The sequence below is a fragment of the Eretmochelys imbricata genome, chromosome 4 (genome assembly GCF_965152235.1).
Source record: "Eretmochelys imbricata isolate rEreImb1 chromosome 4, rEreImb1.hap1, whole genome shotgun sequence".
Classification (NCBI taxonomy): Eukaryota; Metazoa; Chordata; order Testudines; family Cheloniidae; genus Eretmochelys; species Eretmochelys imbricata.
Genome location: NC_135575.1, coordinates 14,039,884 through 14,063,435, shown reverse-complemented (window position 1 = coordinate 14,063,435; position 23,552 = coordinate 14,039,884). Strand labels below are relative to the sequence as shown.

General features: G+C 45.8%; 1 long non-coding RNA gene across 1 annotated transcript; it reads left to right on the top strand.

The window, feature by feature from the left end:
• Positions 1 to 7,851: 7,851 nt before the first annotated feature.
• On the top strand, positions 7,852 to 12,100 carry LOC144263855 (uncharacterized). The gene is made up of 3 exons (XR_013345856.1): positions 7,852 to 7,935; positions 9,912 to 10,048; positions 11,682 to 12,100. It is a non-coding gene; the product is annotated as an uncharacterized LOC144263855 (long non-coding RNA).
• The last annotated feature ends 11,452 nt before the right edge of the window (positions 12,101 to 23,552 follow it).

Here is a 23,552-nt window from a genome sequence, read left to right as displayed (position 1 = left end):
TGCCATGTTGTACTGAGGTGTGTTAACTTTGCGCTTGTTTCCGTACAATTCCCTGTGACATTTTTAAAGGACTCCAGTCTAGAGTTACTCCCCATAGTGACATCTCTGGGTTCTATGCTGGTTTGGTCTCCAGTCCCAGATCAAACTGTTCAGTCTACAAGTAAAGATAGTATTTTCTAATTGTGCCCTCATCTAGCAGGCTGAAAGTGACCCTAACTGTTTTCCCTAATTCAGAATTGACCATTGCTGCCTAGTTCAATGCTGACTTTTACTACATAGTAAGGGTGACTGTCATTTTGTAGGAAGATTGTAGTGATCCAGTAGCTGCAAAGCAGACACCAGTGGAATCATAGAATATCAGGGTTGGAAGGGACCTCAGGAGGTCATCTAGTCCAAACCCTTGGTCAAAGCAGGACCAACCCAACTAAATCATCCTAGCCAGGGCTTTGTCAAGCCGGGCCTTAAAAACCTCTAAGGATGGAGATTCCACCACCTCCCTAGATAACCCATTCCCGTGCTTCATTACCCGACGAGTGAAATAGTGTTTCCTGATATCCAACCTAGACCTCCCGCACTGCAACTTGAGACCGTTGCTTCTTGTTCTGTCATCTGCCACCACTGAGAACAGCCGAGCTCCATCCTCTTTGGATCCCCCATCAAGGTAGTTGAAGGCTGCTATCAAATCCCCCCTCACTCTTCTGAAATCCATAATCTTGCTCCCATCTAGAACCCTGCCCCCTTCCTCATATTCTTTCCTATCTTGATTCACCTCACTGCTCCCCTTGCCTTCCAGTGTTTTCTGTTATTCTGCCTCTACACCTGAAATAAATCCCTTGCCATCTACAAACTTCTCTTTCCTTCAAAAATCCCTCTGTTCAAGTAATCACTTCCCCTTGTCAGTAAACCCCACACCCATGCTCCAGTCTCCTGAACTGTGATTCTGTCTCTTGCATTTGTCAGCCTTGTCTTTTGACTGGCAGCTGTATAAGAGAGGGAACATTTAGTTATGTGCGTAAGGCAACATCCAAATGAATTTTTTCTGTAGAAAACAGAGCTGGTCACATTTATGGTTGAAGCGTTCTTTTGACAGAGCCAAACTTTCATGAAAATTTTTTGTTTCGGTGAAAGTTACTGGAAAATGTTCAAAGTGAAACAATTGCTTTGTTCTGAACTGGAAATTTGTTTTAGTTTAGAACTTTTGGTTTTCTGGATGGGGAGGAAGTTTCCCCCTTTCCATTTACTCTCCTTCACTCAATTGTCCCAGGGGGTAGGCAAAAACTGATATACTTGGGTTTTCAAAAACCAACGTGGAATTTTTCCATTTGAAAACAAAACACACGTTGACTTGAATTTTCTCCCAAAGACGTCCATGAAGAATTTTGAACCTAACTCACATTTGTCATTTCCTTCAAAATTTTGGGCAAAAACTAAAATGTGGGGGTTTCTACCAGCCCTCACAGGAACGCTGCAGTGTTGCAACAGAGTTGGCTGTGGAATTTGTGGGGACCATATTGTTCCTAGCTCTTCATCTCGGTGTAAGGTCTTGAAGAAAAGGGAGACACCATAGCGAAGTACAAATTGTGGTGTGTGACATTCCAGCCATTCACTTCCCAACCATTTAAGAAGGTGATATATTAACTAATAAAGTCTGGAGTCATTGCATTAGCCCGGGCTGCTTTCAGAATGGTAGAGGGTCTACTCCCCCTCTTGTCCTAACCCCGATCTTGAATTACTGCACCTCATAAGGCATGGGAACCATAAGCAGCAGTTTTCCAGCCTACTGTGAGGAATGGTATTGGGTACTGTCTGCCCTAATCATAACTCACCAAGCCAAAGGCAGCTGCAGAACATAGCCTAAAGAGCTGGCCTTTGGTTCACAGACCACCAACAGCCTCTGAAACGTACTTTAAGGGATCCACATTCAAAACAATTGGAGAACACTCACCCAGTAAGGCAGCCACAAACCTAATCTGTATGAGACACTAATGCCATCCAAGTGAACACCCGGTCCTCATTACACAGTATCTGGAGGAAGCAGCTGCAGCAAGAGCTCTGCCTCCCTTCAGATGCTTTAGGAAGACAGGCAGGCTACTAACCATGCTTTACAATGGGTCATTTGAGGCCTTGTCTACATGGGGAAATTTTACCAGTTATACAGGTATGATCCCACTGTGTGAACACTTACTTCTCTGTAAGAATGGCTTTTCAGGGTTTCGTTTATGTGACTTGGAAAGTCCTGGGAACGCTTTTATTTCAGAATAAGGGCGTAGCACAAACATGCTGGACTGGTATAACTGTATCGGTTTAAATTCACACCTGAAAATGGCTTTCCAGGAAGAGGAGGTCAAAACTCAACCCAATCTTAGTGCCTGTTTATCAAGTCCTTTAACATCCTGCAAATTCTTTAAAGCATCTTTCCCCATGCACACTGCATTGTGCATCTTCGGAATGAAATGCTGAATGCCCTACATTAAAAAAAAAGGAATTCCACCACGTCTAGAGTTAAAGGGGACAACTGTAAATCTAGATGACTAAAATACATTTATCATAGAGCTGGGAGACATTTTTCAAACGTTGACAAAATAGAAGAGTTTCAGCTAAGTGCCCATGGTTCTTTGGCCAGCTCGAACTGGTCATACACCTGCCTGGCCATTAGTTGTGATTTTACAAAAATACCCCAAAAGAATCTCGCTGCCCATTACTGTGTGAAATGCCCACATGAAACAAAGGAAACTGACCACACAAGAGAAACAGCAACAAGTATGAATCACTCTATAACCAGAAGTGTGTGAGTAGACTTGGACCCCCACTGGCTCTGAATGGGCACAAGTGTCTGCCTTGAATGGAGCCAATCACTGGGGTCTGGGCTTCTGTCTGAACAGTACCCAGCACAATCCCGACCGGGGCCTCCGTGGGGCTCAGGGCTCAGACACAGGTGGTATGGGCCTAAATGCTGTAACAGCACCTCTCCAAACCTCAGAAACTTGACCTGAGCGTAATCAAACCTGAGATGAGAGTGCAGAATGCCTGGAACACGACCTCTGAGGGAGTGTGAACTGCCCCGTTCAGCTCAGGGAGGGGTTGTCTCAAACATCTGTGATGACAATTTAAATGTACACATTGTTGCCTCATCCCTCAGGTTACAACGAAGGAGGGGGGGGGGCGGGAAGGGGGAGAGTCACAGATCTGCACAATTTACTACGAGTGATATCTCATTTGGTGCCACAAGTGGGTGGCGTTTGGGAAATCCCCCTATTTATTTCTCCCACTCCACCCCAATCAAGGATCCAACCCAAAGGAACCTAGTGGGACCCATGTGCATAATGAAGCCACGCCGAGGGGAGACAAGTAGCACATGCCTACATATGGCACATCGGCACAATCTACTGTGAGCAGCATCTCACAGGGATGGAGTTTATTTGTCAGTGTAGTCTGGGACCTTCCCCTACCCAAACTTTTGCAGCTGCTACTGTAATAAAAATAACTAGGTTACAACCACAAGGGGCTCTCGGATGTGCAAAAGAAACTTAAGAACGTAGTCATCCTGGCTAATCTTTCAAAACCAGCTGCATTTGCTATATTTTCATCAACTGTAGGTGAAGATTCAAACAGAAGGGTGATTAAGTGGACAGGGTCCCTTTAACTTAGTCTGGGATCCTGCAAAACAAGCTGCAGATCATCTCTCCATTGCCAGTATGACACTCCAGCATGCAGGCTGCAGTCAACGTCACATCCATGCACAGAGACCTTTCCCATGGGAAAAGAGGCGAATTCTCTTCTCACACCTCCTAGTTTTTTAAAAAATAGTATTTATACCTCCAAGGAATTTAAATATACAAGTTTAACATGGAAGCAGGGCTGTAGGGATACGGTCTTGTTTCTCCTACCCACCTCTTACTGATTGTGTGGAGCCAATCGCTGGGGTCTGGGCTTCTGTCTGAACAGTACCCACCCAGCACAATCCTGACCCGGGCCCCCCAGGAGCTCAGACTCAGTAGATGCATAAGCCAATCGAGGCTCTACTCAGTCATCCAACAGGAGCTTGGGAATCAGAGGAGAGTCTGGACTTCATAGACGTCCAAAAGAAGAAGAGAAGAAAAAGTGTGAAATGTGCAGGAAAATGAGGAAGGAAAACCTTCTCCTGATTATTTGGGTTGCTTTTGTACATTTCTTCTACATTTCCATCTTGCCTCTGAGGTTAGAGTTCTTTGGGAGAGATTTGCTTTTAGAAGCCATACATAATATTTCAAGAAGCATGGAGCTCCCAGGATAATTAAAGGTAAACAGGATATCATTTCTCTAGGGGATGCAATGTCTGAGACAAGAAAGACACAACCAAAGCATGCTAGGAGTAGGCATCCTGTCCCATACCCATCTCTGCACTTACAGTGCGTGACACCTGGCTGGCATCTGTTGCTGTCGGAGCTTGACTGACATTGGCACGTATCTCAGTTAGGAATCTGGCAGCGTGTCTGATGAAGACACGGAGGTCCCTGTCATCACTCCAGCAGCTGATTAGATGATGCAGCTGCTCAGGTGTGCTGTTCTCCAGCATTTTTCCCTCTCCTTCCTGCAGCTGTAGCATGAATTATTTAATACGGGTCATTTGTAATGCCAGACATGCCCTCCAGCTGTTCTATACTAAAATCTTGGAATCAGTAACAATCTTATCCCCACTCCCCCACCAGCTGTTCTGACTTTGCACAGACACAATCCCCCTTTCATACCCAGCGTGATGGGGAAGGGGGAAAATAGACTTTCAGCCGGGGAAAACATGGCAGCATTTGAGTGGGCAGTGATCCTTAAAGCTAGCCCTGATCCTTAAAACCTACACACCCACATCTCCCGTTGACTACAGTGAGCAGCAGGGACTCAGCAGCTCCCAGTGAGGCCTGTTGTTTTATTCTGGGGACTGCTCAGCGGCACCTCCTGGCCGTTCATCTGGGGAATTAGCTCGGCCACCTGGACGGATGCCCCTCCCTGTGGTTACGCAGTCCCTCAATCCCCTCACTCACTCCACAGCGCCACAGGCTCCCGGAGCCTTAGCACGTCCTCTTCACAGCTTAGCCCTCCAGCCAACTCACATTAACGTTCTCCCCCCTTCCGGGATACCGCAAGTCCTTGGTGGCAAACCCCATCCCAGGCCATCCGCTCCCCGCTACCTGGTCTGTCCCACTCCCGCAGTGGCTGGTTAGGGGAACCTGGGCCCACCCTCTGCAGCAGGTTCCAGGCCAGGGACCGTCAACCCAGCAGTTGTGGGCATTACTCTTCCAGCCCCGATTGTTCCTTCCCTGGATGGCTTCCTACTCTCCCCTGACAGCTTCCTGCTCTGCCCCCTTGCACCGGGGAATGCAACTGCAGGTCTCCTCTCCCAGCCTGCCAATTTCCGCTCTTTATAGATCTTGCCCCGCTCCTCCCCACAGCTGAACTTCATCTGCCAATAGGCCCTAGCACTCCCTAGGTTTCCCTCCAGGTGCAGCATAAGGTTAATTGGCCTAATTTACCCCTTCAGGCCTTGTTTGGCATGGACATCCCATCACAGGGACTATTAAAAAACAGCTTGTTTGGGAAACCCTTTGTGATGCTTCCCACGGTAATCCAGGGTTGTGAGGCACCTCACTACCACCTGCCCTTAGGGTGAGGAAGCCCTGTCTGTGCCTGCCAGGGGTCCGCTCCTCCACACCACCAGCCTTTGGCAAAACAAGCTCTGCCTTCCAGGCCCCGCTGTCTCTGTACAGCTTAGCGATGGGCACACACCAACCGCCCGAGTATCTCCCTGGAGTGCCCCGTCCCCGATCCACTGGACATGCACAGAACTGCCCGATCCTCTGCTCCCTTACCAGTTAAGCATAGAACACAGCTCTGTGTAACACACAGTACTTAGGTTCGCTTACAGAGAAAGCAGCCACTAATTTACTGAACAAAGAACAGCAATCCAAAGGGTAGCCAGCAGAAATATTGGAAACAAAGGGTTATGTATGAAATAAAATCATAATACACATGCTAGAACCCAAGCTTAACTAAAAAGAAAAGGAGGACTTGTAGCACCGTAGAGACTAACCAATTCATTTGAGCATGAGCTTTCGTGAGCTACAGCTCACTTCATCGGATACATACTGTGGAAAGTATAGAAGATCTTTTTATACACACAAAGCATGAAAAAATGGGTGTTTACCACTACAAAGCTTAACTAATAAGACATTGTCATGTCATATAGAGCAAAAGCAAACCCAAAATCCCTCCAGCGTACCACAGCCAGGCCTGGCTATGACCTTCCGCTCATGCTGTCCTCCTGCCTCCTCAGTGGACAGATGCAGAGTTTGTCGCTGTCCCTACGCTTACAGGCCAAAAATCCATGGGCCCAAGATATCCCCCACTACTTGTGTTTTTCTGTCTGGAATTTCCACGGGGGACTTTGCAATCACTTGATTAGCATTTTGCTCAGCCTGTAAATGGACATTCCCTGCAGCACATACAACATTCAATTCACATGAAGACAAACAGACATCTTTTGCCTGCAAGAAACCAGTTTCTCACGTTCTGATGACTGGTCCCAACTCACAGACTTTAAGAATATAATTTCAGTATATCTACGTAAGTCCTTAAGCATTGTCCGCACATATGTTTCGCTAGGATTACAATGACCACTGAGACATAGGTTGAGTTTCAGTAGAGACCCTTAGCTCACGAAAGCTTATGCTCAAATAAAGTGGTTAGTCTCTAAGGTGCCACAAGTACTCCTTTTCTTTTTGCGAATACAGACTAACACGGCTGTTACTCTGAAACCAGTCACAGTAAGTCATCTCACGTCTCCTGCCCCTGCAGCTTCTGAGCAACACACCCCCATCTGTGGAATCAGAGGTAATTGGTTTAACTCATTTATGTAAATGAGTCCCTAAGTGTTTTGCTAAGCTTTAGTCATCCTACTGTCTGATGACTCCAGCTTTAATTCGGTTGCCTTTAGTAACTCAAGCATCAGTGGTGTCGGTTCACTCTGAAGACATCACAGTCCGAAGCGATCACAAAGTGTGGCCAGGTTTTTTCAGAAAGAACTTTAGCTTATAAAAGAAAAAAAAAAACAAGGCAATGCCAAGGTTGCAGACTCCGGCCTGAATCTGCAATACAAGTGCTTAACTTATACTCATGAGTAGCCCCATTAAATTCAATAGGACAACTCATGCATCTAAGTGATTGCAGGATCCAGACCTCAGAGCCCAATCATGGTCCCACTGAACCCAATGGCAAAACCTCCCACTCACCTAAATAGGAACTGGGGAGCCCACTCGAGTATAAAAGGGCTGAGATTCTCTCTTGGTCACCTCTAAGCTTATGGGGTGAGAGTTACTGCTTGGCGTGGGTATGTTAAACAAAGAAGGGCCGTTATCTGAGCGACTAGTTTAATGCCCCAGCCCTTACCTTGCTCCCTGTGATGGGGCAGGTAACCCCCCACCAGTCAAGAAGAGGTTAAAAAACAATCAGCCCCGACCCGCTGCACCTGTGCAACTTGTCAGGCCTGGGGGCAGACTCTTAAAAGGGAAGAGCCCAACCCAGCTGGGGCAGCACCCAAACAAGCAGAGCTAGAGATGCCTGTCCAGGGCACTGGGCTGCGCACTGGAGAATGGCTTGAGAGTTCCCCCAGCCTGAGCCCGCTGAGAAAACACAATGGGTCGGTTGGTTTCTTTTGTTAAAACTCCCAGGATTAAGTCTTGGCAGGACAGTGGGAGCCAAGACTCTCTGCAGAGCCTGAAAAATGGCCTCCTCTCTGGTTTGTGCAAAGGAGGGGCCCAAGCCCCCTGTGGGCACCGGAACTTTTTACTTGGACCGTTTCCTACTCCCCATTGTAGGAGGAAATGGACTTGCTATGAGGCACAGCCTGAGCGCTACCCCCCAGGACTCGACCATAGGAGTGCCATCACCCAGGTAACGATGCACGAGGTAAGCAAGGAGCCTGCCTTCACCCCAAGGAGGGGCGGGGGGGGGGAACCTTGAGACACAACCTTTGACACCCCCACTGTTAATTTCTCTCTCTGATTGGTTTTGAGACCTGGTTACCCAGGCATGTGTTAGCGAGACCTGACCGGGCACACAGCACTCCAACGGTGACAAAGATCCGGTGCAGAAAAACAACTAGCCAGAATATCCATCGACAGCTTGTATCCACAGCTGCCAAAGCGTCATGAACCGAGGTCCCTACATTTTCCTTCCTGCCCAGAAAAACAAATTCTGGTCATTTATTGATAAGTCAGGAGAGGTCCCTTCTAGCAAGTAAAGAAACCACCCTCTCACGTCGGTTTATCAATGCAAGTGAGTGGGTGCAAAAGCTTCCTGACAGGGCTTTATCCAACTTCACAAGGAGCTGTATTGGCCGCCCAGAGATATGGGAGGCTTTGGAAAGGCTGCAGGGGCAGAGTTGGGGGTGGGCGTGGGGATATGAAATAAAGAAAACAGCTGCAGTCCCACTTAAATCATCTGGTAAAGAGGAATGATGAAGATAGCTGGTTCCTTTGTCAAGCAGCCATTTGTGTTCCAGGTCAGGAGTAACAATGGGAACCCACGTATAGCCCTGCTCACAAGAGCCTGCTGGCCCCCAGTCTGTCAGCACATCGCCCAATGTTATTTCACATAAACCACATCTGCCGTCATAGTATCAGGCAGATCTGAGCCACCACACACTTCACTTAAGCTTTCAGTTAATGATGGTTATCGATGCCGGCTCTACTTCTCGCTTTTGCTCAGCAGCCGCTGGTAAATCAAGCGTTCTGGGGAGGACAAAGCCTGCCCCATTTGCATAATTGTTTCATTTGCTGCTTTCCTTTAATATATGCATGATCTCTTATTTTCATAAAGTGAGTTTAACAAATGCAACTGGGACCACAATAGTCATCTGAGAAGGTCAGAAGAAATTAGCGTCAAGGCTGGGTCTGCAAAGCATAATGCCAATCTAATGCTCACTGAGGCATGGAAACATGATCACGAATTCCTTTAGGGATTCTCTCACATGTCTAGATTTCCTAGATGTTTGTGCATTAGATGAATAATATTCTCTCACTTTGTACAGTCCCAGAGATAAAACACCCTGCTCACTGATTCTTCTATTCAGCATGAAGAGCAGGACAGGCCTGTTTCCCCCACATACACATAAAAGGACTTTGCCAACAACATGTCACTCATCTGAGAAGTCAGTATGTAAATCAGGAGCTGATCAAAGGCCTGGAATTTGGCTAGCTAGCCTCAATCCCAGCCTAATGCTTTGTCTAGCAAATGCCTAGAACACCATCATGCATAGGAAACAGGAGGAAGACTGAAGTAATACAGCGGGTCTCGCTATTTATGGTGTTTCAAAACAAAGTTAAAAGTTGCTAAGTGACAACAGTATATTCCCATATTATTTACAAAACCCAGACAGACACTTTGTCTAAAATCTGATCTATTTCTTTGAAGTGACATATTTTAGACAAAGGAAATACAGTAGGTGTAATCTACCTGGATTTCAGTAAGGCATTTGATCCAGTTCCACATGGGAAATTAGTTCAATTGGAGAAGATAGGGATTAATACAAGAATTGAACGGTAGATAAGGAACTGGTTAAAGGGGAAACTACAATGGTCATGCTGAAAAGTGATCAGTCTGGAGGGAGGTTACTAGTGGAGTTTGTCAGGGATCGGTCTTGAGACCAATCTTATCTAACATTTTCGTTCATGACCTTGGTACAAAAAGTGGGTGTATGCTAATAAAAATTTGCGGATGACATGAAGTTGGGAGGTATTGCCAATACAGAGAGGAGGACCGGAATATCATACAAAAAGATTTGAATGACTTTGAAACTGGAGTAATAGAAATGGGATGAAATTTAACAGTGTAAAGTGCAACATCATGCATGTAGGGACTAACAACAAGAATTTTTGCTATAGGCTGGAAACATATTACTTGGAAGCAACAGAGGAAGAGAAAAACCTGGGAGTATTGGTTAATCTCAGGATCTCTATGAGCCACAAATGTGATGTGACTGTGAAAAAGGCTAATGCAATCCCTGGATGCATCGGGCGAGGTATTTCCAGCAGTATTTATTGCCATCATGCAAGGTACTGGTGAGACCTCATTTAGAATACTGTGGGCAATTCTGGTCTCCCACATTTAAGAAAGATGAATTCAAACTGGAATAGGTGTAGAGAAGAGCTACTAGGCTGATCCAAGGAATGGAAAACCTCCCTCCTGAGAAGAGACATAAAGCGCTTGGCTTGTTTAGATTAACCAGACCAAAGCTGATGGAAGATAGGATTACTCTCTACAGAGGGATAAACAGCAGGGAGGGAGGGGAGTTATTTAAATTAAGGGCCAATGTGGACACAAGAATAAATGGATATAAACTGGCCATCAACAAGTGTGGGTTTGAAATTAGATGAAAGGTTCTGACCATCAGAGGAGTGAAGTTCTGGAACAGCCTTGCAAGGGGAGCAGTGGGGCAAAAAACCACTTAACTGGCTTCAAGATTGAGCTTGATACGTTTATGGAGGGGAAGGGATGATGAGGCTGCCTACAACGGCGTACGGCCCATCCATGCCTGCTATTAGGAAATCTCTCCAACAGCCAGAGATGGCACACTAGATGGGGAGGGCTCTGAGTTGCTACTGTGAATTCTTTCCCAGGTGTCTGGCTGATGAGTCTTGCTGACATGTCCTGAATCTACCTGATTGCCATATCTGGGGTTGGGAAGGAATTCTCCCCCAAGTCAGATTGGTAGGGAGTTGATGGGGGGGGGCAGAGGGGTTCACCTTCCTCTGCAGCATGGGTCACTTGCAGGTTTAAACTAGTGTAAATGGTGGCTTCTCTGTAACTTGGAGTCTCTAACCCATAGTCTGAGGACTTCAGTTGCTCAGCCAGAGGTTATGGGTCTATAAAAAGGAGGGGGCAGTTGAGGTTCTGTGGCCTGTGGTGTGCAGTAACTCAGGCTAGATGATCATGATGGTCCCTTGTGGCCCACAATCTGAATCAAAGATACCATAAATGTAACAATTCCTTCTTGAGAGACCAGCAGGAGGCGCCCCAGGGGTGAGTCCCGCCCCCGCTACAGGCAACATCAAACGATCTCAGACACCAAACCTTTCACAGTGCAGCTCTATTCAGCTTCTACATTCTATTTCCAGTTGTCTTAAGTACAGCATAACTTCTGATGACATACACACATGGCTACAAAGTGGTAGAAAATGAATGGCACCAACTGGGCTGGGAGAGAAGGAAATATATCACTCGTGGGAGCAGGGCTGCATTTTCCAATAACCCCACCATCTTTCACTATCCAGGTAGATGAAGTATACTCTTCAGACAAAGTAGGTATGGTCAGAGGATGCTGACCTCAGCCATGTATGAAAACAGTAACTGGAGGGGATCATCGTTTTTTGGTCAAATTTTTGGTGTGGCCAAAATATAGCTTTTCAACCAGAACAAAAATTCTGTCAGACATTTTCATTATGAACAAAAGTCTGATTTTTTTCAACAAAAAAATGATAAACTGCTGTTTGGTGTTTCCCTCCTTATCTTTCCAGTGAGAAGGAGGGGAACACTGAAAAAAGGGGTTTTTTAGCTAAAAAAGAAAAAAGAGAAAATGAGCAAATGTTTTCTATAAAATTATTGCTCTGTTCCCCCCCCCCTTTTTCTTTCTTTTTTTTTTTTTTTTTTTTCAGACAACACATAGCATTTGCCAACCAGCTTCAGTGTTACCCTTCTGCAGACATGTGAGTGAGACCAGGACAAAGATCAGCCACTTAACAGCACTCTATTACTGTGGACATGAGCCCAGCCCAATCGAACTCTGCCAACTCGTTAGTGATTGCTCTAAGAATTCTTAAAACATCAGCTGTTCTAGAGTGGCTCGGGGATCCTTCCTTAGCTCAACTGCTACAAGAGTTCATTCTGACTCCCAGCTGAGGAGGTAAAACAAAAGGTGCAAACTGCAAAGAGACAATTTCAAGTGAGATACAAACACAAAGGAGATCTATATCCGTTAATCACTGCGTATAAGCGACCCACACAGCTACTTTCAGCCAGTGCAGGTAATTTTTCATTGCCTTGGTCCTCAAGAGGTTGGAAGCCTAGAGCACAATGTGAGCACAATGTGAAGCGTGAGAGGGAAGAAGAGATAAGCAGATGGGAGAAGGGAAAGATCCAAGTCAAAGATTGCCTTGTCTACAGGAAAATGATTTGCCTGGTTTAGATCAGCAGTGGAAGAGACCACATGCATCACATCTGAATTTATTATTTTGTTGATGGGAAGGATAGCTCAGTGGTTTGAGCATTGGCCTGCTAAACCCAGGGTTGTGAGTTCAATCCTTGAGGGGGCCATTTAGGGATCTGGGGCAAAAATTGGGGATTGGTCCTGCTTTGAGCAGGGGGTTGGACTAGATAATCTCCTGAGGTCCCTTCCAACCCTGATATTCTATGATGAATGAGTGTTTGAGAGACTGGCTTTGCGGCTAGGGATTATACTGGATTTCCCATCAACGTGTAAGGCATTTGACCTAGATAAGACCATGCCAGCTTCCTTAAAATAGTCTGGATTTTCAATATCTTTGAGGAGGAGAGGGAGTCACAGGCCAGCAGGTTATATGGTATAGCAAAGGCTGACTATTTTTTAAATTCAGTACAAAGATCAAAACCCAGCACAGAAAACTCAGGCTCTCAAGCACTCATTCATCAGCGAAATAAAAATAAATGCAGACGCCCAGTAACTGTCATCTGCTCCCTCACCTAAGCTAAAACCAGAGACACCTTACACACACAGCAATCTTAAGCAGGACCTATTGGAGTTGACACTTGGTAAGTCATACTTGATTGAACGGAGTTGTACGGCTCCAAAGCAGGCCTCTCGCACCTGATTTGTCTGGAATCCATGGAGGCTGCAAGGTGGAGCAAGTGAAATTCGTAACCCATAAGAATCCCAGATATGGCTGAGACACCCTGCTGTGTGTCAACAAGCCATCGGAGGACAGAGTGACATTTCATGATCTCAACTTAGGGAGATAAGTCATGACATCAGACAGGGCCACTCCAGCCTTCAGCCCTCTCTCCCTGTACCTGAAGGAGGCCCACTAGCAAGAAGTGCTGTGCCAGCAGATCACCACCGTCTGGCTCCTTGACTGCAGTCCCAGCTCCTACCCTACAAGAGTCCAAATGCCAAGAGCTGGAGTCCATGAAGCCCTCACCCCAAATGTGTCGTCTTATTCCTTTCTAGTTTTTGTGTTTTTATTAACAGGGAGATGCTCCAGCCATTTTAGTCTCTAATTTTAGGGTGTGAAAGTGGGGCTGTGTGAGCCCTCAAAGCCCATGCAGGGAAGGTACTTGAAAGACTAGTTCTCTGGGTTTAAACAAGCCTTAAACATAGCCTCATAAAGACACTAATTAAAGTCTTGAGACCTGAAATTATCATCTCCCATTTCCAAAAAGCAAGAGTTGTAAAACATCTGCTTACCAACAATGTTCTGTTAAAGTCTGTTATAAAGCTCTCTGCTAGGGGCAGAAAACCACATAAGAGAGGAAGCATTATAATTGGCTCAGAGGTTGTGGTTCAGACATGAAAATAATCATTTGGTTTCATTCTGAAGCTACTTAACCAAATTCAAATGATAGATCTGACGACGTTGGTAAAATGTATTAGTGGGGATTTATAACCGAACAGCCAGCCACTTTCTCAGAAAAAGGATTATGTTTGGTATTAATTTGATGACTCGACTCCAATTCAATATGGAGACTAGCTGGTTGATTTGATTTTGAGTCAACAGTGGTTAGTATTATGAGTTTAGTTCTAGCACCATGTGTTCTCGATTTCGTTTTAGTAGAGGAGGTTTAACAACATTTATCAAATACAAATTGACACAGCGTCACAGGTCTTTCACGAAGAACCACGTGTCCAATCCAGAGCCTTTGAGAGCCAGTCAGTCAACGTTAATGCCTGATCAGCTACTCCTAATGAGTCTATGGTTCTCACATAATTGCCACCCAAAGAGCACCCCTGATGACATACACATCCTTGCTTTTGAAGGAGGAGTCAACTTATCAGTAAGCCTTGTTGGAGCCTTGTTTCTGAACAGTCCTTCATTTGGGCTCTGTTCTTTGAATCAGAAGACTGCTACAGCAAGCAGAGCTAAGACAGGAAGACCCTTCTGTGCTTTTCCTGCTGACAGTGGGTGAGAAATTGCTTTGGATTTTTTCTAAATTTCTTTATTCATTATCTACATTTTACTCACATATTAGAGCTGAAAGACAGGTCACCCAGTTTGACTGGCAGATTAACTGGGATTTAAATATTAGCAGCTTGCAGCTTTATTTGTGCAAGATGCTTCCTGAACTGAAATGGACAAGCATGTTCTGAATTTCCAAGGTGTTTCACGCTTTCCCTGGTTTCTGCCTTTGCCTGCAAGGACATTTCTAGCAGTTTTGGATTACAAAGAAAGCCACAAGTTCCTTCAAGAGAAAAGACAACTGCCTTAATCACTGACAAGAAGCCATCCCGCAGAGAGCCTGCTAGAGTCTATTCCAAGAAGTACCCAGGTGACCTCTCCACATAGAGGTAACACAACATACAACACCACACAACAGATTAACAACTTGATTTTACACCAACTTTATTCTACTCGTGAGTCATTTCAGTCTTTACCATCTGATCAGGAGGTTAGTTCCTTTATATGGGCAGCTAACTGAGGATGTAGAGGGGCACAAGGCAACAGAACTGGAGAGCTGGGACTGACAAGTTGCAGGAATCTCACATTCAGGATGTGAAGGAAAGGGGAACAAGGGCCCCAATGCAGACAGGAATAATGCCACATGGTACAGATCAGGCTCAGAAGCCACGATGCATCTCTGTGCTGGTACAGAGCAACAGGAAGCTGCTGGGGCCTCCAGGGACCAGTTCAATTTGTGCCCTAATTGCCATGGCCCCAAAGGGTGTAGAAGTAGCTGGGGCATAGAAATGCCCCACCAAAGCTATTTCCTGGCCCTGCCATGCCCATGCCATTCCCAGCATTCCGCAGTACAGGGAATTTGTAGCAGATCTCAGTGTAGTTCTTAGGGATCCATACCAAAAAACCCACTAAATGCCCCCAGCACATGTTGGAAGCAGAAAGGCCAAGAAGGGATGAGGCCAGTTGCAGGAAGGGCAGCTAAAGCCACCAGCTACTTTGTCAGTATGAGGGTCTTGCTACTGAAGCATCATGTCATCCATAGCTGCTAAGCCACAGTTCCTGGCCCCTCACACTATGCCAGTTGGGTCAGCTGCTGTCTGAGATCAGAGAAGGACACGACTCTCCATGGATTCACTGGAACCAATCAGCTGGTCACGGTCTCCATTCTCAGCCCCTCACATGTTGGGAGTCCTAGTTCAGCAAGGCATTGTTGGTATTTCTGGTCATGGCGATTCAGACTTAACTCCTTCATGAATCAATAATACAAAATTCCCCCATCCCTCACTTCACCACCACGTGTGAACGTTTTCCTTTACGAGCAAAATAGGAAAGACAAAGGCAAACTAACATTTTGCACAACATACGAATAAGCATCAGAAGCTTGGGATTCTCTAAGCTCAAGAAGGGTTTGTGATCAAGGCTTAAGTGAGAAGAGGGAGGAAAAATAAGAATAAGTTTAAGAGCAAATTTTGGAAGAATGCAGCAAATGATATTACAGTGGTACTAGGAACCCCAAACAAAGAGTTAGGGCCCAAACCAATAAGATGAAATTCAACAGAGCAAGTGCCAAGTACTGTACCCGAGAAACAAAAATCGGTTGCACACATACAAAATGGGGAATAACTGTCTGGGCAGTAGTATTCCAGAAGAGGGATCTGGGGGTCATAGTGGATCACAAATTAAATATGAGTCAACAGTGTGATGTTGTGAAAGAAGCAAATGTCGTTCCGGGATTATTAACAGGAGAGTCGGATGGAAGACACAGGAGGTAATTATTCTGCTCTTCTCAGCACCGACAAGGCCTCAGCTGGAGTACTGGGCACCACATTTTAAGAAGAATGTGAACCAATTGGAGAGAGTCCAGAGGAGAGCAATAAAAATGTTAAAAAAAGAGATTTAGAAAGCCTGGCCTATGAGGGAAAGTTTAAAGAGTTTGACATGTCTAGTCTAGGGGTAGAGAAAGTTAGGGGGATTGGGGGAGGTCACAACATGACAAGTCTTCAAATATGTTAATGGTTGTTATAAGAAGAGGATGGTGATCGATGCTTCTCCATGTCCACTGTAGGTAGGACAAGTAGTAATCAGCTTAGTCTGGAATAAGGGAGATTTAGGTTATCTATTAGGAAAAGCATTTCCAACTATAAGGATAGTTACGTACTGGAACAGGTTACCTAGCGAGGAATCCCTGTTACTGGAGGCTTTTAAGAATGGATTAGACAAGCACACTCCTTTCAGGGATAATCTAGGTATACTTAATTCTACATCAATGCAATCGGGTAGACTATATGACCTCTTGAGGTCCCTTCCACACCTACAGATAAACACACAGGGAAATGACCCAAGTGAAGTAACAAAGCATTGTGAAGTAAGTTAGCATGACATTTAAGAGTTATGTATACTGTGTGCCAGTGAGTAGGACAAAGGCCACTGTGGAAAAACAAAGAATCATTAGGCATATAAACAGGTTTCAGAGTAACAGCCGTGTTAGTCTGTATTCACAAAAAGAAAAGGAGTACTTGTGGCACCTTAAATTGGTTAGTCTCTAAGGTGCCACAAGTACTCCTTTTCTTTAGGCATATAAAGCAACACGAGAGGTGTAAAATTAGATACAGAAGAGGGACTGCAGTTAACTGAATGACGTCAAGACTGTACAGATCATAAAAGCTAATTGTAGAGGATAAAAGGAAGATTACATAAGACAAGTTAACTATAAAGAGGCTTCCAAAAGGAAGGTCAGAACAAGAGTATGGCATGGACTGTAGCCAGACTGAGCAAAGGCAAACCCTGAATAAAAGGCAAATGCTTCAGAAATAATAAGATCTTTGTCTCCACCTTCCTTTTAACAGGAAGCCTGACAAGATTTGGGGGCTGGAAGAAAGTTGACAGGATAGCTCTATGGACATAAATGTATCTTTAGAAATAGTTGGACTCTAGGCATACTGATTTCCAAGTCAGTAAATACAAGTTTGGGTTATTTTAGTGGATAAACCCAGCGCTCATAGGAGTTGCAGCAACACAGATAATAATATAAATTATAATGGAATGAAGCCCTGATTTGGATATCAAAGACAAAATGCCGAGTTTGGGAGTGGAAGAGAACAGGAAGAGGCTACTGGGGTGCCACAAGCATACATGTTAGGAAGACTTTTGTTCTAGGTCCAGAAGGATTAAGCAAGCAATATGGTAATGAAGTTTGTCGTCATGTGGAATAGCCTGGCCCAGAGGTCGTGACCACCCCTTCCCATGCACTCGCCAGCAAGGTCCCATTTTGCTGGCAGAAGGGAGTTAACCTGTGACGAATGGGGCCTGCTAAGAAGGAAGTGATGAAGCACAGTGCTCTGCCACTCCCTCCTAACACATAGCAGCTCCTGTGCAAAACTACTGCGGGTTTTGGGGCATGGACCCCTGGAGCAACTGCTCTCTGGCATGCTCCCATGGGATAGGGGCTGAAAACCCACAGCAAAGCGCCGAAGACATCAACACGGGTCAGGCCTGTATTACCATGAACCTTCCTCCCTACTTTCCCAGGGACCAGTCGACAGCTCGACGACTCTGGTTATGATTAGGCCCTGAGGAAAACCACGACGTCACAGACCGCACAATCAATACCACGATTTTTCCACCAGTGAGGGGGAGGGGCAAAAGCAGGCCTCTGCACATGTGGCGACCATGCTCAGAGCACGCGTTCCAAGCGGCACTGGATGCCGCGCATTGCATAAAACCGGGCACCGCTTGGAACACGTGCAACGGGAGGCCCCACTCGGAATGCACTGTGCTGTCAGGCTGTCCCTTACTCCCCAGGGCTGGATGCCTCGCTCCCCCCCCGGGAGCCAGCCCAGGGACCCCGGCAGTGCACAGAGACCCCCCCTCCCCCCGAAGGGCACAGCCCACCCCCCAGACCGAGGAGCAACACCCATACCCCCCTGGCTGCCCCATCACCCATCAGGAACTCTCTCCTCTGCTCCCCACCACGAGGGTTCCCCAGCCCCCTGGACAGCGGTCAGACTCCCTACTTGTGTGGGAGCCTGCTCAGGGCCCTGGCTGCTGCAGCTGTTCCTGCTGCCCCTGGGTGTCAGAGCAGCAGGCAGAGGGGGGGCAGGTGGGTGCTGCTGGTTACTTTGCCCCCCCCCCGAAACAGCTGCAATTTTTCCAGCAGTAGGGAGGGGGCATCCACCGGGAACACACACTACGAGCTGCATGAGACCATCTCCTTTGCCGCTCCCCTCCCCCAAGCCAGCTGCACGTTATCACGTCACACCAACAAACTCTACTCGGATATTTCCTCGCTAATACTTTTGCCTGCTAGATTCCTCGCCCAGGCCTGGTCAGGCCCAGGGCCCCTCACAGAAGAGCCTGTGCCCCGCTCACTCCAGCTGCAAGGATGTTTCTAAGATCCCAGTGGTTCCGATCCCAATTCGGTCTGCTCGTGAGTCACGCTGTGTGCTGGAACAGTGTCTTCTAGACGGAGATCTCACAGCCTCACCCTGACAGTTACCAAGTCCTAACTCCCTTATTCAAACAGAGCAGCGTCTGAGTCTGCAAAGAGTCCTATTGGGTCCAGTGGGGCTACTTAGGAAGTACTCAACTTGAGTAAGGGTGGCAGAAACAAGTCCATGTTAAGGGGTCAAATGGGTCCTAGGAAGGTTCATAGATACTAAGTCCAGAAGGGACCATTAGGATCATCTAGTCCGCCCTCCTGCACAATGCAGACCACAGAATCTCACCCACCCACTCCTGCGAAAAACCTCTCACCTATGTCTGAGCTATTGAAGTCCTCAAATGGTGGTTTAAAGACTTCAAGGAGCAGAGAGACTCCTCCAGCAAGGTGGAGTTGGTTTGATCAAGGTCAGGATTAGTGACCAAGCTGGACTAGAACCCACTAAATCTCCTACACTAGCCAAAAGACAACATCAATCCCCACCGTAAGGCAGTAACAACATTGGTAAGAGATGCCATTTCAAGCAACACCTTCCCCTGCGTGGCTGAGCTTCCAGGCTCTTTTCTATCACAGCCATTCAAAGTCTGCAAGTAACATTAGTACATGATCCTCGGGGCTGCACATGAATCCTGATCTGCAAGTGACAGCTCTGTTTCACAACAAGGGGAGAAAATAGGTCAGAGTCACTGCACTCTGCTGATCAAAGTCAGTGTTTATCTCCGAGGCTGGAAAGTGTCAAACCTGAGACAGGAAGACAGATCTAAAAACGATTAAGATCTTACGATCTTATCACAGAAGCCGCCAGCACATGTGATGCACCTTATCATGACATAATCGGCTCTTTCCCTGCTAGGGTAGTAACTCATGCATGTCACCTAACCACACTTTGCTCGGGTGACTCAGCACATCAAGCCGGGACTTTGGAAAAGCTGTTCCGACATCTTGAAACAAATATGTTCACATGGAGATGAGTGTGTGGCATTGGGGGCAGGGTGGGGGGGAACTGCACAGAGGAACCAGCCAGAGACTAGCCAGTCAGAGCAGCTGCAGAAGCAGCCAGAGCAGGGACCCTGGGACATTCAGAGACTCTCTCTGACTTGTGCTGATGGGCTGTTTGCGCCAACCCTCTCCCTCCCTCACAGTCTTGATCTCAGTTTCACTCCACACCAGACCCTTTTACCCTCTTCTCCTCTGCCTTGCCCCCACACCCCCTTCCATTCAAGGTCCCCTCTCTCCTTTCCCTTCTTTTCAGTTAGCTGATCCTCTCCTCACGAAGCCTGCCTCACACCCACACTGCATCCTGGTCAGTGAGCTACACATCAGCTTTATACAAGACAATGAATTTGTCCCAATTAACTCTGGCTCTACCATATCTGGTATTTTACCATTCACATGTGGTCCACAGACTATGAGCTGGAGACCCCAATGTACTGCGGATCCCCTTGATATGGGTCCACAGCCACACTCCGCATGACGCAGAGATCCACTTTGACCCCATCTGCACGACACACTCTAGCATACCCCATCTATAGCCAAGAATTTTGTTTCTACCCCATCCTACAGAGGACAAAGGAGCCAGCATGCATAAACCCTGGTTGATAGCATGTTACCACCAGCTTCTCTTTCCCTCTCTCCCCACATTCTGGCCCCCTGCCTTTCCCTTAGGGCACAGTATAAACTTTGTAGAGACACAAACTAAAATAATTCTTGTTCTTCTGCCTGCTCAGAGTCATTTGAGAACTTGGCAGAACATCTAACTAGCACCTTCTTGCAACTTCTCTTAAGTGCATAGTTTAACTCAGGCAGATAGTCTCAGTAACTTCAGCAGACCTATCTGTGCAACAAAAGCAGAAGCCTTAGACTTAATGGCTGAGATTTGCAAAGCCACGTAGAGGATTTAGAAACAAATTCCCATTGAATTTAGACAGTTTCCATTGAAACTAATGGAAGTTGTGCACCTAAATCTCCTAGGCACTTTTAAAACGGTCAGCCTACACGAATGTTAAGTGCAACATTAAGGTTGCACCATTAAAGAAGTTAGGAAATACACAAGCTAAGGATCCTGCCGCAATGGAGGTGGGAATCCAGCTGCAAAATACCCACACTCAGGGACTGGCCTCAGCCAGATTTTAAGAGCCACCCTGACAAAAGAGTGCAGGGGGTCTGGAAATTGCTATAGGGATAGCAACTGCCAAAGATGATGTTCTTGTGGGCAAAGGTTGTTTTGTATACCACTCTATTACAACCCCACTGGTTTTAATTATATACCATGTTTCTCATGCTACTTAGTTTCCATTAAATACTTGGAAGTTCTCATCTCATTGACTGGAGGAAGAATTCCAACCACTGATCCCATTTGCCTGAAGAGAGTTGACCGCAAGGCCAGATTAATTGGGTGGCAGGAGGACAATTACCATGGCTGTTTCTTGCCAACAGACAGGAGCATAAGATTTTTAAAAAAGTCTGGGATTTTTGCCAAATTCGTCTCTAATTTCTATGAGCCAAAGTTTGACTGATCTGCAATTTCTCATTTCTCTGAGGCCCCATGTCTTGGGAATTTGAATGAGCAAAGCTAATGTCCACTGGAATAATTTATCCCAGTCAGGACCAATGTGAAATACCTCACAAGGGGGAGAGCAGGCAGGATTTCATTAGGAGAGAAATTTTCACACCCCCAAATGAAAATGATTTTTCAAATGCTTAACAATTATCCAACCAATATTTCCTTCTAATACTTAGCAGCAAACCCGATGCTACATTACGTATCGAGTCTGAAGTGTCAATGTTTAGCTTTTTGGAATTATGTCACACGGGGAAAGAAACAATGGCAGTTGTGTGTCATCTGAAATGCTCCAAGACTCCAGGACCGCCCTGTATTCTGAATCACCCTCTTCTTGACAAGGAACTAATCTTGCCAATCACTGAATTTTCATGACAAATACCCCTCCTCCAGCCCTCTCCCAAATTGGAGTTGTGTTGATAAGGATAGGGCAGAGGTAGCGGGTTGAGAAGAAATTTGTGGCCGGGGATGCATCTGCTGGCACAACATACGAGATGTTTGCAATGTTAAGTAGGATAAGCTAAGAGCAGGAAAAAAAATACAACCAGCTGCATTTCAACTCTATCGTTATCTGTCTTGAGAAGTATTATGACCTTTCACACACTGCTCTTTTAATACTTGTTTGATTACTTTTTTCAGCCTAATATTAGCTTACACATTTTTGGCAGCAATGTAGGTCAGTCAGAGAAGTAAATTAGATTACTGGGACTTAGAAAAATGAAAAAAGTCAACTCAAAATAAAGCCTAGATGAGTCTTTTGGCCTCTCCCTTATCTTAAGTCCAACTACCGTCTGTTCTTTGCTTCTGTAGGACAACCACTGAGCAAAGCGATCATGCCATGTAGAACATGAACTATTCTACTGAAGTGTAATACAAGAAAGGAACATGTTCCTCCATATCAAATACAACCAGCAAGCTTGGTACATTTCCATCTTCTCTTAAGTCCATCTTTTTGTTAAGGACTGTCTGTGTGGGGCCATTAAAGAATCTGTATCAGTTTTATCATGAATAGGTGAAGGAGGCCTAGTATCCTGGACTAATTACAATTTGGGCACTTCCATTCTGCTCACCTAAAATTTACAATAGCATCAACTGGATGAACTCCTAATGTGTTGCTTTTTGAACAGATATTGCCTTTCACATCAGGGGCAACTGCATTTCAATTGTGGATGAAAGGATTCCCATGCATCTGGGACCTAATCTTGCAACCTTTATTCACGCAAGTAGTCCCAGTGAAAGCAATGAGATTGTTGACATGAGTACGGTTACAGAACGTATTCATAGTTGGTAGAGCAGTCAGGAAAGTGTTTGGGATCGCTGTGAAGGAAAGGCATTACAAATTTAATTCTCTTTCTATATGCAAGGTGTGACTGGGGAACACCATTTCATAAAGGAACTGGAAGGAAATAGCGGACCTTTTAAAGAAAGCAAAAGCAAAAGGAAAATAAGTCATTATGTACAATATCCACTGACTCAAAGAACTCAGATGTCCTTTCAAGAATAGTGCGTCTGTTCCACAGCCTCTAACAGCCTCCTGCTAATTTAGCATCTTTACAGATATACCATATTCACTGATAGGGCTACACCGGGGTAACAGTACACTTTCTTGCACTTGGTCCTAGCACCAAAAATCTGATGTGGCTCTGGTAATTCGGCTGGAGACTAAAACCCAGGAGTCCAGAAGACAACCTACCCTCCCTAAGTGAGAGTTGTTGAACCAAATATATTTAACTGTATCAAATATTTCAAACAATCCCCACCCTTTCAAGGGACAGTGGGCCAGCCCATTCATTGGGATAAAAGGCAAGATGGCTCATGTAAAGCAATGTATCACAATGTTGAGCCTATCAACGGTGCTTAGATGTATAATCAGGTGCACGTGTTCAACTAACATTAGGGTTGAATTCTCAGGTTACAGCCAAGCCCAATATTTCATTTGGCCACATCATCAGAAGCAGCAGCAGCCACGAAATCCTCTTCCTCCATGGGGAGGCTAAGAAACTAAACATTATGTACACAGATTTCTTTTTTCTAATACCCCAGCGTGAGATTCAACTTAATGGGATGATTGGCCATGTTGTATTTCTTTCAAATAACTCCCCATTTTTCTTTCAGTGGAAATCGGGCATAAGCCTGCATCCCTCACTCAGCCTGCTGATTTCACCGTAGCATGGAGCAAGGGCGCTACCTGGTCTCTGGGAAACAAGGGGTTCATTGCAGCTGACCCACAGGTGCTCAAGAGAAGGACGAATAATAGCTGCTCGGGAGACAATGTGGAGGGGGAGTTTGGAATGACTGGGTGAAATCCTATAGCTCGTGCAGGAGGTCAGACTAGATAATGGCGCTTTCTGGCCTTAAATCTATGGCAGAGGTGGCCATG